Genomic DNA, 9,738 nt, shown 5'->3' on the forward strand with positions numbered 1-9,738 from the left:
ACAAAAAATGGAGATTGTAAAGCAATTGTGCAACAAAATGGTAAAAACAGCTAAGGCTGCATTCACACTTCGTTTTCACATACGGGTGCGGGATCCGGCTGGGGGAGGGAAAAACCGGGCGCTACCGCACCCCGGCCGGATCAGCCCGTAAATCCATTTACTTTAATGAGCCGACTGGAGTCAAACGGTGACTCCGGTCGGCTAAGTTTTGACCCGTATCCGGTTTTGTGACCGGACCTAAAACCGTAGTACACTGCGGTTTTAGGTCCGGTTGGGAAACCGGATACGGGTCAAAAATGAGACCGGAGTCACCGTTTTACTCCGGTCGGCTCATTAAAGTAAATGGATTTACGAGCTGATCCGGCTGGGGTATGGGAGCGCCCGGTTTTTCCCTCCCCCAGCCGGATCTGGCACTCGTATGTGAAAAACGAAGTGTGAATGCAGCCTAAGCCTAGATTCATACATTGCAGCAAATTACCGGTACCGGTATGTGCTTTTTTTGCCACAAATTACCATAAAATGCCACATTTAACCACAATTTGCATAATCACGATAGAAGGCGCAATTCTTACCACAATTCTGGTCTTTTGAGGCAAAAATGCATGTGGTGATCAGCTGCTATACTGCAATTTAGCTGCACTGTGTGAACACAGCCTATAATGCAGTAAAAATGTCTAAAAAAAAATGCTGTAAAAATTAAACATGGGAACACAGTCTAAAGATGTCAAATCTTTATAAAACACCTCAGTAGGGATTATACTGGGGATTATATCACATCACTTTATCCTCACAGCAATATTTCTCAAAAACATGCACTGTGAGTGAGAAAACGCTTCAAACCTGCACAGTGTGAACTCACACACATCTAATGATTTCACCTGGGTGACCTTTAGCATCAGCAGCCTGATCACCAGGTGCAATAATCAAACACCCCACCCAAAACCAGAGGGTTCATGTGCATCTCCTGTAATGAGTTAGACTGAGGGTCTATTCACACGGCAGAATTTCCGCTTGCGGAATTCCACCTTTGAATAAAGCCCATAGACAAGCAGAAATTCAGAAGTGTGAATGGGAGTGTGGAATCCCATAGAAGTCTATGGGCTTTAATTTGATGTGGAATTCCGAAGTGGAAATTCTGCTGTGTGAATAGACCCTGAGTTTTTACCCAGGGAGTGAAGTGCACAGCTGGAGCTTCTTCCGGCTGAGACTTTGATCAATCAAAGGTTTTTACATTCTCTTTTTTTTTTTTATAGCAGTAACGCTTTAAGAGGTAAATCTGATTTCTGATGGTTGATCATTTTCAGAGACAACTACAGTATCAGGCATGGAAATCAACGTGACGCTTCTTTTCCCTCAAATCATCTGTCAAGGCAGAGTAGGGAAACATATACATAAGATAGTTGGCTGCTCCTGCTCGTCAGAGGGCTCAATCAACTTCTATCCAATATGTACAGAGGCCTTAAAATGCTATCCCAAAATAAAAATTATTCAGACTCCACAGGAGAAGGGGATAACCAGCCTATGGTGGTTCGACCACTGGGACCTCCAGTGATCATGAAAACAAGGCCAAGTGACCCTGAGTGTATGGAGCGGTAGCGCACATGCTCAACTGCAGCTGCATTCATTCTCCGAGTGCTGAATTTGGAGAGTCCCATAGACAATGAATGGAGCGCTGGCCTAGCATATGTGCTGTTGCTAAATTTATTTCGAGGACTCAGAGATTGGACCTCCACCAATTAATTCTGGATAACATTTTAAGAACATAATAAGTTGGTTTCTAATTATTATACTTTTATTTCTTACAATTTTACACAATATTTTTGCTTTACCTTCGACCTATAGTTTACCTTTCCCTTCAATGGGTTAAAACTTTTTCCAACATTCAATGTCCATAAGTCACATTTGCCTGTGTGGTCTGTTGCTTCTTAAGACTAATTATAATTACTTTAAGTCTAAGTGGGAGTAACATCCCTGTGCCCAGTGTTTGTAATTTAAAAACACATTTAGAAAACGTATATTTGCCGAGGTTAAACCTGTCTTCCAATGTTTGTGTAGCGTGTAATTTAAACTCTCCGTTCTACTTATCCAGCATGACCTTGGTCCAGACAATGATTTCTAAAGGGAATTTGAGCTAATCGGGTATTTCCCATAAAAGGTCACAATGTTTTTGATAGCCAGTAGTCATAAATATCTTACATAATCTCAATAAATTACATGAAAGTAGCTAAATCATTCAAGAATTAATTCTAAATCACTGGGAAAGGCTGAGGTCCTATCTATGTAAACAGCCTCGGCCTTTTGTTAAACCGTTTGGCGTGTCATCGTAAGGGCATTAATCTAAGGTTTGGAATAATTTTTGTTAACTTTTTTCTAACATTTTGACTTCCCTATTTATATTTTATATATGAGTATTTAAAGGGGTACTCCGCCCCTAGACATCTTCTCCCCTATCCAAAGGATAGGGGCTAAGATGTTAAATTTTTTAGTGGTCCGGCCGATGGGACCCCCTACAAGCTTCATGCAGGCACCGGGGGTTCTGAATATTTAATTCAGAACGCTGGGTTCGGTTTGGTTGTGATGTCGTGCCACGGCCCCTCCATTCATGTCTGATACTACTCATAATACTTTAAGAAACTTTGCAAAAATAAGTAATACAAGTGAATATAAGAACATTTGCAATATATCTAATCTGATAAAAATGGCTTCCTCTCCTTATTAGGCTCATTTCCTGCTCTCCCTCAACTTAGCATTTACTTTGAGAACAGCTCTTGAAAAAGGGGGAATCAGGTTTTATAATGTGAATGGATAACTATAGAGAGGGGAGAAGGAAGAGGGAATGGAGGGAGATGTGCAGGAGAGAGAGAGAAGCAGACAGAGAGACTACATGAGCCTATAGTAAGTATTAGATCTCACTACAGTTCTGGATTCATAGCTTACACTGCTCAATACTGCTCTATGATGTCTTTCATGCTGTAGATGTGTGTGTGTGTGTGTGAGTGCCGAACTTGGAAGACATAGCAGTTAGTCTATACCCACTAGCTCAGGGACAGCTGAAAATTAGATATGGAGTCTCTAGAAGGGAAAACTGGTAAACATTGTCATATACAAGTTCTAAAATAGCCAGAAATTATGATACTCTTCTTCTACAAACACGAAAACTTCCAAATAATAGTTAATAATTAGCACCACATTGTGATATAGGAAGTTCCCATTACTGGAAACGGAATAAGGAGAAAAAAAGTATAGACCAGCAGAGGGCACCTCATGCGTTACCCAAGCAACTCCAGATCCCTATATAGGGAATAAAACACAAAAACACCTTGAGCAATAAATAAGCAGAAATTTCACCAATGTATGCTGGGGTATGGCAAAGGAGGAACAGCTGTTAGTCCGAGGTCACAAGATTAGGTAGCTCAGTCCAGAAGAACAATAGGAGAAGAGTAGGGAAGAAAAAAGACCTCTACATCAGTCACTGCTAGTGTGGCACAAATGAAAGGTATCCAAATCAGAGAAAACATATGAATAAGGCTGGGTTCACACTACGATCTAACTATACAAGAACTGGATATGGCTGGGGGGAGCGAAAACCGGGCGTATCCCAGCCGGCCCATATCTAATTCATTTCAATGAGTCGACCGGAGTCATCTGGGATGCAGGAGCGCCTGGTTTTCATTACCCCCAGCCGGATCCGGTTCCAGTATAGTTAAATCGTAGTGTGAACCCACCTTAATAGTAGGTGGTTATTGTAAAAACAAAACATATTGGTAGCAGGATAACACGTTTTGGGGTTACACCCCCCCTTCTTCAGATTAGTATCCTTTTGAAGGGAGAGTGTACCTCAAAACACGTTATCCAGCTACCGATGTGTTTATTTTTTAAACAATAAATATCTACTATTATTTCCTCTAGTGTGGATACCTTTTTTTATGGTAAACTAGCAGCACCTGAGGTCGAGGTATTTTTCCTTCCCTTCTCTTCTCCTATCATTGGAAACAGAACATATAGAAAAACAAAACATGGATCCCTGGGCAAAACAAATCGAAACAACAACAAAAGATTCTCATTTTCCTATGGGCTTCCTATAGGCAGGGGTGTAGCTATAGGAGGTGCAGAGGTAGCATTTGTACCGGGCCTAAGAGGGCCCTAACCCACATGTGCCCCAAAAGAGACCAGTATTACAAATGGTACATGGGGCCCTGTTGCAGATTTTGCATTGGGGCCCATAGGGAACAAGGACCCTTTGTCATTTATATGTGATTGTCATGGGGATTTTTGCTCCTGACCCTGGCATTTTTGCAAGATATGAACTGTAGATGGTTTAACAAGCCATGAATAAGAAAGCCTCCAAAAGAAATCCGAAATGCATCGGTTTCAATGTTAAAGCTTGAAATAAAGATTAGATCAATTTTTTCACAGAGCTTTAAAATTTTTTGTTTTTGCTTCTGTAATATTTTGTCAACTAAAATAACAGGAACCTTTTAACTACAGTATTAAACAACAGTTTTTAGGACTATTTTTACCAGGGTACCTCCAGCTGTTGCAAATAGGGATGAGCGAATTGAATCTGATGGATCTGAATTCATTATGAATTTCTGGAAAAATTTGCTTCACAACAAATGCGAATATCGCTGCAATTTGATTGCACAAATCATTTCATTAAACTCCCTATAGTGCGGTTCAGGCTCCAGGGCATCTAAGATGGTGGCTCCACATGTCAGGACATGGGGAAAGGAATGCTGGGAAGGCGGGAACAAGGGTCAGCAGGATGACCCTGAATCACATGCAGCCTATCAGCAGCCAGCCACCCCTGTGATGTCACAGCCCTATAAAATCAGCAGCCATCTTGTGGTCATTCACATCAGCGTTCTATTGCAGAGAGAGGGACAGAGAGCAGTGTGTGTTGCACACAGCAATTCATCTCAAGCCCAAGCCCAAATCAAGCCTAGAAACACTGATAGGGAAGGGAGAGAGATTGAGAGAGTAAGTGAAATTTTGGGTGTAGTAGACAGCGACTGTGTTCTGCATCACTGGTGTGTACAACAACTGAAAAGCTAATAGTAGCCAGCCAATTAGGGTGAGCAGAGCACTAAAAGCCAGAATTACCTGCTATTAGTGCCTAATACTGGTTAAGTAGAGGAGCGTATTGTCCTCTATTAAGTGTAATCTGTGCGTACATAGGTGGTGTACCATTTTGTTCCTGTTAAAGTCTTAAGGGCCTAGTTACTGTGAAAGGTCAGCCAAAAGTACACACTTACTGCTGTTCTAGACAAATACTGTTTTAAGCGTAGTGGAGCGCATTGTACTCCCCTCATAAGTGCATACCATGTACGTACATCTAAATGGTGTACCATTTTGTTCCTGTTAAAGTCTTAAGGGCCTAGTTACTGTGAAAGGCCAGGCAAAAGTATGCACATGCTGGTGTTGCAGAGAAATACTGTTTTAAGCATCCTGGAGTGCATTGTACTCCCCTCATAAGTGCATACCATGTACATACATCTATGTGGTGTACCATTTTGTTCTGGTTAAAGGAGATGTCTGGCGCAGACTTTTTCTATTCCGTCCTGCCTGGGCTGCAAAAAAAGACAAAACAATCTTTCACTTACCTCCATATGTTCTCCCGGAGCTCCGCAACAGCTGATCGGTCGGCCGGGCTGTTTACTTCCTACTTCCTTTATGCCGGTATGTCACACGATGCTTCAGCCTATCACCGGCCGCAGCGATGTCCCGCCTCGGCCGGTGATAGGCTGAAGCACCGTGTGACGTACAGGGCTAAAGGAAGTAGGAAGTAAACAGCCCGGCTGACCGATCAGCTGTTGCGAAGCTCCGGGAGAACATATGGAGGTAAGTGAAAGTTTGTTTTGTCTTTTTTTGCAGCCCAGGCAGGACGGAATAGAAAAAGTCTGCGCCGGACATTAGTGTTGCTCGCGAATATTCGCAATGCGAATTTTATTCGCGAATATCGCATATTCGCGAATTCGCGAATATAGCGCTATATATTCGTAATTACGAATGTTCGTTTATTTATAAAAAAAAATTTTTTCACAGTACACATCACAGTGATCATCCCTCTCTGCTTCCAGCTTGTGTGGTGTAAAGAAGGCTCTAATACTACTGTGTGAGACTGGTGTGCGAATTTTCGCATATGCGAAAATTTGCGTATGCTAATTTTCGCATATGCGAATTTATGCTTATGCTAATTTTTTTATATGCTACTTTTCGCATACGCGGATTTTCGCATATGCGAAAATATAACGTGAATATTACGAATATGCAAATATCCGCGAATATATGACGAATATTCGTCCATATATTCGCGAATATTCATGAATTCGAATATGGCCTATGCCGCTCAACACTACCGGACATCTCCTTTAAAGTCTTAAGGGCCTAGTTACTGTGAAAGGCCAGCCAAAAGGTTCCAGCTCCAGGCTGTCTTATTCTGCCACCATATGTTCTCTTCATGCTGATGCCAGCTCCAGGCTGTTTCATACTGCCACCATATGTTCTCCTCATGCGCTGCCACCAACAGGCTGTCTCATTCTGCCATCAAATGTTCTCCTCATGCTGCTGCCACCTCCAGGCTGTCTCATTCTGCCACTATATGGTTTCATTATGCTTCCTCCACCTCCAGGCTGTGTTATTTAGCCACTATATTGTCTCCTCATGCTGCCGCAAACTCCAGGCTTTGTCATTCAGCCACTATTTGGTCTCTTCTTGCCGCCGCCAACTCCAGGCTGTGTCATTCCGCCATTTTATGGTCTCCTCATGCTGCCGCCACCTACAGGCTTTGTCATTCAGCCAGTATATGGTCTCCTTATGCTGCCGCCAACCTCAGGCTGCGTCATTCAGCCACTATATAGTCTCCTCATGCTGCCGCTAACTTCAGGCTGTGTCATTCAGTTACTAAATGGTCTCCTCATGATTCCACCACCTCCAGGTTGTGTCATTGAGCCACTATATGGTTTCCTTTTGCTTCCGCCACCTCCATGCTATGTTATTCAGCCACTATTTGGTCTCCTCATGCTGCCGCCAACTTTAGGCTGTGTCATTCAGTTACTATATGGTCTCCTCATGATTCCGCCACCTCCAGGCTGTGTCATCCAGCCACTGTATGGTTTTTCTTGTGCTTCCGCCACCTCCAGGCTGTGTTATTCAGCCACTATATGGTCTCCTCATGCTGCCGCCAACTCTAGGCTGTGTCATTCAGCCACTATTTGGTCTCCTCATTCTTCAGCTACCACCAAGCTGTGTCATTTCGCCACTATATGGTCTCCTCATGCGGCTGCCACCTCCAGGCTGTGTCATTCAGCCACTATATGGTCTTCTCTTGCTGCCGCCAACTCCAGGCTGTGTCATATAGCCACTATATGGTGTCCTCATTCTGCCGCCAACTTCAGGCTGTGTCATTCATCCACTATATTGTCACCTCTTACTGCCGCCAACTTCAGGCTGTGCCATTCAGCCACTATATGGTCTCCTCTTGCTGCCGCCAACTCCGGACTGTGCCATTCAGCCACTATATGGTTTGCTCACTATTCTGCCACCTCCAGGCTGTGTCAATCAGCCACTATATGGTCTCATCATGCTTCCACCACCTCCAGGCTGTGTCACTGTACCGCCATGTGGTCTACTCATGCTGCTAGCACATTAAATAAAACTTGAAAAAGTTAATGTATTTGAAATCTTCAATTTAAATGTTAAAAAATATCTTTAATCTTTTCAATTGTGAGGCCTTATGGTCTCGTCAGGCTGTTGGAGTTGTAGTTTTACAATAGCTGGAGGCACCCTGGTTGGGAAGCACTGTTCTATACTGTGTGTTCAAAGGTAATACATATAATTCTATAATAGTTTAGTAATTACTCAATGCACTATGGATAAAATATGATATTCATTACTTATGTGCAGACATCACTTAGCGTAAATCAAAAAGTCTGGTCCTTACGCAAATATACTTTGCAGGACGACATTGAAAAATGAGAACACATCATAATTCTACAAAATGAAGCAACTCCGTGGGCCTGTGTATTTAAAATCAACACCACCGTGAACTTTAGGGTTGGGCGAGTCAAAAATCGTGGAGACGAAAAGCAATTGCGAGGAAGTTCTGGAAACTGTCACTGAACGTGCGGTTCCCATTTGTTTGCTGTCTCAGAGAGCGTAATTAAAGGAGAAACGCAAAAGACAACACAATAATACAAAAGACCGTATGGAAAGACTAAATGTTTTCACCGAAAAAAAAATTTGTTAATGAAAGAGAAAAACAAGGCAAAGCAAATAAATGAATACACACGCATATATATATATATATATATATATATATATATATATATATATATATATGTGAATTTTATTTAAATATATATATGTGAATTTTATTTAAAAATACATAAATATATATATATATATATATATATATATATATATCTATATATACACACACATGTAACATAATAATTATAAAAATTATAATTAAAATTAATACTAATAATAATAATATAATACTATATATAATATTATAATAAAATTATATTATCATTATATAAGATGTTATTATAGAAAATAATATAATTTTATTATTATTACAATATTAATAATAATCTACGTTATCTAGTAAAAAAAATCAGTAATGCATGTACTGAATCTATTCAATATTCTAATAGAGGAAAGGATAGAATGAAACAATAAAAAATAGCATAAATAATAGGTAAAGTAAATTAATATTTAAAAAAAAACCTATAAATATATTTTTTTATATTGTTAACATTTCAAATCTTAACTTCGAGGATGCTAAAGTCATGCCATAGGTACACATTGATCTCATTTAGAAAATGATTTATTGTGATTTCCTTTTACTTTGCACCCAGCCCGGCAATATTTTCAGTCTCAGGTCAGAAAGACCTGGCTAGTCTCAAACCTGACTATACACAGACCATTTAACACTGTCACTCGCTTCGGACCCGCTTAGTCAATGTCTCCTTCTGTTTTTCAAGTAATGGCGCTATATATTTTCTAAATATCAAAGAGCCAACATAAAGGCACCTGGGGGATTCTGGTATGGTTATTTTAACTTGCTTCAAAGCGAAGATTGTCGAAGAAGTGTAAGTGTTAAATGAAAAAAATAAAATAGCAAAATTTAAGAGATTGTAATTAGAGATGAGTGCATTTTTGAAAAATTCGATTCGGCAGATTTGCCGAATTTACCGAAAAAACTTCTGTTCGGTTCGAATGTATTTGCGGCGAATCTGTATTAAAAACGGCTATTTCTGGCCTACAGAGAGCCTCAATAGAGATGTAGAACACTTTGCCTTGCAGTAACACGCATATGGAGTGTGCTGAGTTAGTAAAATAATACTGTTATTCAGTATGACTTGCAGATTACAGGCATGGCTATTAGAATCACTGCCACAGAGCAGAACAATGAAAGAGCCTGGAGGTGGCATCAGTATGAGAAGACCATATAGTGGCTGAATGACCCAACGTGGAGGTGTTGGCAGCATGAGGAGACCATATAGTGGCTGAATGACACAGCGTGGAGTTGGCGGCAGCAAGAGCAGACCATATAGTGGCTGAATGACACAGGCTTGAGTTGGCGGCAGCATGAGGAGAACATATAAAAATTCCTTTCCGTGCAACACACACTGCTGTCTGTCCCTCTCTCTCTCTCTGTAATAGAATGCTGATGTGACTGGCCGCAAGATGGCTGCCGATCATATAGGGCTGTGACATCACAGGGGTGGC

Source organism: Hyla sarda, chromosome 3 (genome assembly GCF_029499605.1).
Source record: "Hyla sarda isolate aHylSar1 chromosome 3, aHylSar1.hap1, whole genome shotgun sequence".
In the NCBI taxonomy this organism is placed as follows: domain Eukaryota; kingdom Metazoa; phylum Chordata; class Amphibia; order Anura; family Hylidae; genus Hyla; species Hyla sarda.